Below are 8,300 nucleotides of genomic sequence, written 5' to 3' on the forward strand. Positions count from 1 at the left end.
CTTCTCCAGAGTGAACAATCCCAGTTCTCTCAGCCACTTCTCTTAAGACTTGTGCTCCAGACCCCTCACAGCTTTGTTGCCCTTCTCTGGACACACTCCAGGGCCTCCATGTTTTTCTAGTAGTGAGGGGTGCAAAAATGAACACAGTACTCAAGTTGCAGCCTCACCAGGGCTGAGGACATTAGGACAATCACCTCCCTGCCTCTGTTGGCCACACTGTTTCTCACAAAAGCCAGAATGCCATTGGCCTTCATAGCCACCTTGGCACCCTGCTGGCTCGTGCGTTCATCCAAGAGTCAACCAACAGCCCCAGGTTCTTTTCCTCCACATAGTTTTCCAGCCACTCTGCTCCAGGCCTGTAGAGTTGCCTGGGGTTGTTGTGGCCAAAATGAAGGACTTCATTGGCTCAGCGATCCAGTCTGTCTAGACCGCTCTGTAGGACCTTCCTACCCCCAGGCAGATTGACACTTCCTCCCAACTTGCTGTCATCTGCAAACTTACTGAAGGTGCGCTCAATCTCCTCATCCAGGTCATCAACAAAGAGGTGGAACAGGACAGGCCCCAATACCGTCTCCCAGGGAACAGCACTTGTGACTGGTCGCCAGCTGGATTTAACTCCATTCAACACCACTCTCTGAGCCCAGCTTATTTATGTTAAATGAAAGTCTCCAGCTGGAAATCAGGATCCAAATAAGACTATGAAAGATTGTCTCATGCTCTTACAGGTGGTATGCTCACTTGCATAGCAGAAAGCCATACAACATACAACACAAACCCCTCTCTTCTCACAGAACTGTTTAGTTAAAGCTGTGCAGTACTTGGGGAACATACCTATTTGGCATCACAGTGGAAATCAACTGACTGAAAAATTCCTTGTAAAGCTTAAATGTTTAAGCCTGTTTGATTAAAGAGAGGCACTGAACAGTCAGAAATGCTGAGCAGCTGTGCAAATCAGGTCACCCTTTTGCCTGAACACTGCTCGAAGTCACTCATTTCCATGAGTCAAGTATACAGATAAGATCAGTCTTGATCTAGCAAACTCAAAGCACTGTCAATAGGACCTTTAGACTTACAGGCAAGTTTTCTGTATGCTAAACTTTTCTCTGCATTATTAGTGTGACAAAACAGAAGAACGTTCATCCTCCTTGGTATACAGGAAGATACATAAAACAAAGAAAGGAACAGCAGCTTTCACACATACCTATGTATCTGAAGTGCACAGTTTCACTGAAGGAAAAAAAATATGTTAATTCTATTAACATAAGGGAAAAAAATAGAGTTTATCAAGGAGCCTAGGTCAAAACAGTGTGTCTGCCAGATGAGACTTTGTTTCTTCACAGTGCAAAAACAAACTCCACCTTGATCTAGGAGAAAAACAATTCTGGGATATGTTGTAATAGAATTACTATTAAGCAACATTAGGGTAATGATTTACTCTTGTTAGTAGGGTTGTCACAAGATTAGAGACTAATATTTTAAGCTTGTGCTGCTTGTAGGAACTAGCTCTGCAGGCTATGTTCTGTTCTGGATGCTAAGCTCAGCACTCACACACATACAGGCAACTTCTGCTAAAACAGAGGGGAACTACGACTTTGAGGTGAAATTTTCAAGGACGGAACATTTAAAACAAAACTTATTTCATAGAAGAATTTTAATAAATGTTGTGAATATACCAATAGAGAGACTGTCCCTTATGTATGTCAAAGTGTTAAGAAGTACCTCAAGTTCTGTAAAGTACTTCAAGATAAAATGTAATAAGGACCATCTGAAAGATGTTTTTATTTGGAATAAGATTTGCATGCAAACACTGGGAAGAAATTGGAGATCAAATCTTGTTCCTAATTCTGTAGCTACAGCATTGTATCACCCCCCAAATCGCAGCTCATGAGACACAAAGTCAAAATGAGCTTTGCGTTGTTTTTTCCTTCCTCAATAGACTATCATTTATTTAATAGGAAAATATGCAAATATTGATAAAAATGACTTTTTCCAGAATGATGATTAATTTCTATCACTACAGTAACAGTAAGGTAAAAATAGAAAGGGGAAAAAAAAGCTTCCTACCCAGCTTTGCTTTTTTCTTTCCTCTTTTGGTTTTATGAGCCATACTTCAGCAGACAGCACTGAGGCACTCAAACAATCTACTTCCGACTCTTTGCTTTCTTGTTACTGAACGATTATTGCATGAAGAATGAAAATGAAAACACTTGAACGTTCACTAGGATCTGCTGCAGAATCTGATATGCTGCCCTAAAATGCTGTAAGAATCAACTGTGCTGACTGATTTCAGCACAAAAAAATCAGACTGGAGAGAAGAAAGCTTGTTTGGCGCAGAACTGAGCATGAAAGTGGAAATTGATGCTCTAAGTGGGATTTCCCTCCTCCAAGGGTTCTCGGTTTTTGTTTTCATCTAAACAGTCAGACTGCAAGTTAAGCTAGACCTAGCCTTTTTTCCAACTTGCTGAAGCAGAGTAGCTTTGGGTGCTGACAGCTCCAGCTCCCCCGAGCAATGAAAAGCTGCATGTATACTCAGAGCAATAGTGGAGTGCAGGCCACTTAAACCCAACCTAATTCCTGTATTCATAGAAAAACTCTCATACAAGCAGTCTGCTTCTCCATGAACCAGGACACTTCATTTATTGACTACATAAGCGCTAAACTTAGACATCCTGTATCTTCTTGCCTACTTCTACTATCCTTGCTCCTCTCTTTATTCAGCTCTGGCACGTACTCCTGAGGAATCTTTTGCTTTTAGTCATGTCTCTGTTTTGCATTTCACAAAAGACGTTCACAAAAAGTCTTGCAGCCCACTTCCCATCATCTCTTCCTCCAACACTGAGAAAACAATGATTGCCAAGGCAGCAACAGATCCAGACACGCACACTGCACCTCAGCACTCCCAACCTTTCTTTCCGAGTACAGTCAGGATCAAGAATGAGGAAAATAGCTCAAATTCCAACATCAGAGTTGTTTTTCTACTGCAAGCTGGGACTAATCACTTAACTGGAGTGAGGGGTTAATGATCAGTCAGGGTGTTGGAAGCTTACAAGGTAGCTGTAAGACAAGAGATGCGTTGTAACATAAATGCAGTGATCCCCATGCTAAGCTCCAGGTCCTTTAGCAGACTCCACTCTCAAGAAGAACAGGTTGGTCCGTGGTTTGTTGGTTTTGTTTTTTTTAAACACACACAGCTATACTGAAACCAACACAGTGCTTGAATTCTATAGCATTACTGCAGCGCTGCTCCACATACATGAACAACATACAGCACTGCTGCATAGCACAACTAAAAATAACTGGTAAAGATCAAAGAGTTGATCTATTTTCAAGCTTCATCACACCATCAATTTTGACAAGAGAAGGAAAAAGCAAACGGAACCCCTATATCTCTGCCTGAAGCCTCAAATCTATGCTTGTTACCATTTCTACAGCTATGCAAAAACATCAATATGCATTGGACAGGGGAAAGGGGGGCCAGGGAATACACGAAGCTTCCTTCTTAGAGAGCTCAATCATTACCTATGCCTTGTGTTCATGCCAAAAATAATAGAACTCTGAAATTTGAGGGATTCACATACACAAGAAGTATTACTCAGTAGGCCTCTAGACTTCTTAAAAATTGATTAAAGCCAGTATTTTGCCCAGCTGTTGCTCTCTTACAAGTTCTGCTGGAAATTTCATCTCCGTGTTTGAGGGAACAAGCTGTAATGACAAAGCCTGTTTGCTGAGCCCTTACAGGTAAATTCATGATTAAGGGCATGAATCCAAGTTCCTTCTACTAGTCCAATTACAGTGATGCCAAAGGGCATGAAATAACGAAATACCATCCCTATTAAACATACTTGCTAACTATTCCATTTGGAGATTGCAAGATATCCCTGCAATGAAACAAGCAAGAACACCAATTAAGTGTTTTACAGTGATATCTGCAAGTCTTTTGTGCACCCGTGTGCTGAAACAAGATCATTTTGTATATGTACACCAAGTTTAGTTAAAAATGAATGCTACATCATTAACCAGCAACGATCGTAACGATCAACATGTACTACTGTAAAGTTTTGTAAAGTGATCTAAAAGCTGTGTGCAGGTACAGTTCTCAGGTGTTCCATAAGGTGAGTGAAAGACGCTTCCATGCTGGAAAAGCCTCCGCAGTCACCTAAATCCACGTGGAATTAGAAATTGTCACAGTTACCTGAGTGCCCACACACTACAATATACAGTAGAGACAGTCATACTACAAAGAACAAAACCCCAAACACCATCTTCCTAAAATATCCAAGGAAATGGTCTGCAATCCCAACAATGCGTTATTATAAGTTACAGTAGAGTGACTGCATTTAACTACACACACACAAAAAAAAGTTGACCTCTCAATATTGTAAGGATACAAATCTAGCTTGAATTGGGAAGTTCCTTGTTTGACAAATTCACAGTAGAAGAGTACAAGAGGAGGAAAAGTAAGAAAGACACACACTCACATTCCCTGGAAGACAGAACATACCTTGTGATTCAAGGGCTCCCACCGCCCCGTGAGAACAGAGTGATCCCAGTCACACATGGTTAATGACGTACAGCTCATCAGTCACTATCACACTTCAGCATAAGCAAAATAAAAATCCAGAAAGCTTTAAAAATAGCCAGTTGTTTTTTCTATAAAAGAAAAAAAGCAGCCTGTGGGAGCTGAGGAGAGAAGCACTGCCAAGGATAGATGTGATTTCTGAATTTCCTTCTCTGACATTCCTGCACTGCAAATTATCTTTCAGTATTCTGCCAGAGATGCTCAGATATACATAAATACTGCAATTATGCCTAGGAAAAGATAAGAACTGGGTCATTACTGTAAACGAGCTGGCATGCAATTAAATAAATAGATTATTTCAGTTACATTGGTATGTTGGGATAGAGGGAGAACAACACTTAGGTTTGTTTCCATAGGAAGCCATGGCTCTGCATTCTTCCCTAATTATTACTTTGCCTTGTTCAGAATTCATCCCTAGGCTGAGGAAAAACAGTTTTCAGATTCCCGCATGCATTAAGTGAAACACGGATTCTTCTACTCCATTTCTTTTTAATTAAAAAATAAATTAAAAAGAGAAAAACTCAATATAGGAGTTCATAGATAAGAGGTAAGAGTGAGGAAAAAAAAAAACAACAAAAAACCACACCCTTCAAATGTCTTGGAGAAATACTGTGGAGAAGCACATTGCTCTTAAAAAGCAGCATGCTGAGAATGCTGTAACGTGCTTTCACTTAGTTACCTACCCTAAGCACACCATGAAACACACACTTCTAGTTCACAGTAGGGTAAGTAAAAAAAAAACAACACCCAAAACTGACCAAAACTTCATTGCCTTCAGTTCCTTCTCCAAAGCATTGCAGAAAGCATAACTTGTTAGACATTCTGGCGTAAAATGAGTGCTTTATAACAAGAAAGTTAGCAAAGTTCCATAAATATAATAGGAACTGGCAATGACATATCAATATATGAAAACAATGTAAAAAAAATGCATGCTCCATTTAGTACTGTCGTGATGAAAACACACTGTCTCTCTCTTTCTGCCTCAAGTTCTCTGAGCCCAGGCTCCTACCTCCTTGCCCAATACTGCTCCATTGCGCCACAGGTTCAAACACAAAGCAATGTCATCAGGAAGTGCATTGATGGAATAAGTTCACCTTAAAAAAGGCCAGGAAAATGCTTAGCTACGCAGAAGAGGAAAAGATATCTAAAAGGTTGTTTTCTGTCCTGCCTCAGAAATCCCCATTGAAAGACTGAAGGCATTGTGGCAGGATCACTGTATCAATATGTTCAAACCTAAACAGACCGACTGACTCTGGAAATCCCCTGATTAATCCCATGAGCTCACCCTTCTATTTACAGGGCTATCCATCAGTTCTGCTGAGAGCCTGAGCTTCCTGCAAGGTCTGGTAGCAGTAAGAAGCCAAGATCCTGATGCTACAGCAATACAGATGAACGGTTTTCCAAGTAATAGGGCTTCCTCACATCTGCAAGCACTTTTTAAGACCAAGGCTTAGCCAACAGCAACTAACTGACACAATGCTTGCAGGGTTGCACGTTCCAAACAACACAAGGAACGGCTGGATGATTTAACAAGAGTGAGAGTTACCCATTGCCTGGCATCTGGAAGATGCCCCAGCACCAGGTCAGTTTGTCAACTCACAACTCATACCCCCCCAGTACTGCAATCTTACCGTACTGTACTGCAGAACAGTCTGAGGGCTACAGGTTGAAAAGCACACCATGCAACTTTTCCTAGTAGAAATGACCAATGTATGTGCGTGTTCTGCTTTATACATCTGATCATTTGTGTTCATCATTCAACATTATAAGAAGTAAGTTAATAGCCTCAATGAGTTTCCATTTCTACTTACTGCTCATTACCAAAGTGGCCACCATGCTTAGATATCCACTAAAGGAAACTACATGTCTATTTCAGTAAAAATTGAAGGAAGAGACTTTTCACGCTACCTCTTTCTCTGTAGGCCAACCTGAAGTTTCCTACCAAGAAAAATACTGCAGGCTGGTCTTAAAAGCCTCCAAATCCAAGGTCCCTCTGCCTGCAGCAGCTCCAAGTTCCACAGCTGATCAGAATGTTCTTGCTTGGACAGCCCTGCCAGAGGTGCAAGGCCTGCAAGACTTTATCTTTGAGTATTCATTCCAAACGGTTTGAAAACTGTAAGTCTCTTCCAGAACTGGCGTCTCTGTATCTTCCTTCTTCATAACTTTTTTTTTTAAGAAAAGCTCTTTGTTTTCTGGACTTCTTAGTACGAAATTTGTTATGCTTTGTGGAGAGGTTTATGGAGAGCTGGGAGATTATAAAACTTAAAACATCCAAACAGGAAACAGCATTTAACCCACCACTAAGCTGACCCAGTACTGACTCCTCAGTAATGGAATATTGGCAAGGGGTACCTATTAATCAGCTCTCTTGCAACAGCAAGATGGCTTCAAAATTCAGTAACAGGAAGGGAAAGGAACATGTGTTATGCCTAAAAGCAAAACAGCAAGTTCACCTTCGCCTGTAGTACAAAGGAGATATCTGAATGAAATAAAACGCAGAGATTCCAGCTATACACATCCTGCACAAATAAAATCAGGAATGAACAGAAGGTGCATGTAATTCATCAGACATTAATGTATTTCATACCCTGTCCCCATATCCATAAACCACTGAGAGCTGAGTGAAAGTGGAAATTTGCTTTTCGCAGTAAGAAATGTAACAGTGTAGTGCAATGGATTTCACACAGGAACCTGAAGGCCCCTCCATGCTCAGGGCAGGCAGAGAGGCTCAGAGCACTCTGTCAGCAGCACCCGCCTGTCAGATGGGGTTGGATGAGGTTCAGAGCACCCAGCCAGCAATTGGACAAAGCTCAACGCCACTGCAACTTCTTGTCTGCTGGCATCACCAGGATCTGTAGCAAAGGGCCTGCAGACAGGTTGTAAAGAAGGGAATCGTGGACCCACTTCCACAGTTCATTCAGGCCGGCAGTACTACCTGAGTTGCTATCGATTTGCAATGACCGCTTGCAGGACAGAAGTGGACAAGTTAGATCAGCGCAAGCCGAATTTCTTGTTCCTTACAAACACAAGAAATAAAAACCACGATGTACACAACCACCTGTAGCTGAACGGGCACAGAGAGAGAAGGCAGCACGAACCAGGTCTGGAGGAGCCTGAAGACGGTAACATTCAGGAGACCGCCGTTAAAGCCGCACCGCAACCTGCGTTCCGTCACGAAGAAGCCCTGCCTTCTGCACACAGTTTATCGAGAAGACGCTAGGAACCTAATTTTGATGCTCACAGCACAGCACAACATCGCACCGAAGGCGCCGGGAAGCAGCACTCTCATCTCTCCCCTCCTAACGACATGCAGCCACACGTTTCCTCAGAGAGCCCTTCCACCGTCTCATCCGAGGGCTCCCGCTGCCGAATCGACCTCCGATCCGCACCGACAGCGGCACGGGCACGGAGCGCTGACAGCCGCACCCTCACGGCCGGCAAGGAGGGCTCCCGCACCTCGCCGGCACCGCAACGCGGGGTCCCGAGGGAGAGCAGGAACGGCCGCTGCCCGGAACCCGTCCCGAGGCGCCGCGAGGAGCGGGTTCTTTCTTACCTCGGCCGTGGCTGCAGATCAGCTCCGCGGGCGGCAGCTTCGACCGAGCCCGGCTCCGCAGCCCTCGCCTCGCCCAGCGCCCTCCCCTTCCTTCACCTGCCGCCGCGGGCCGCCCCGAGGCGGGCCTGGCCGCGCTCCGTCCTCCCCTCCCTCCGCTGGTGGGAGCTG

This window comes from Meleagris gallopavo, chromosome 4 (genome assembly GCF_000146605.3).
Source record: "Meleagris gallopavo isolate NT-WF06-2002-E0010 breed Aviagen turkey brand Nicholas breeding stock chromosome 4, Turkey_5.1, whole genome shotgun sequence".
NCBI classification, from domain to species: domain Eukaryota; kingdom Metazoa; phylum Chordata; class Aves; order Galliformes; family Phasianidae; genus Meleagris; species Meleagris gallopavo.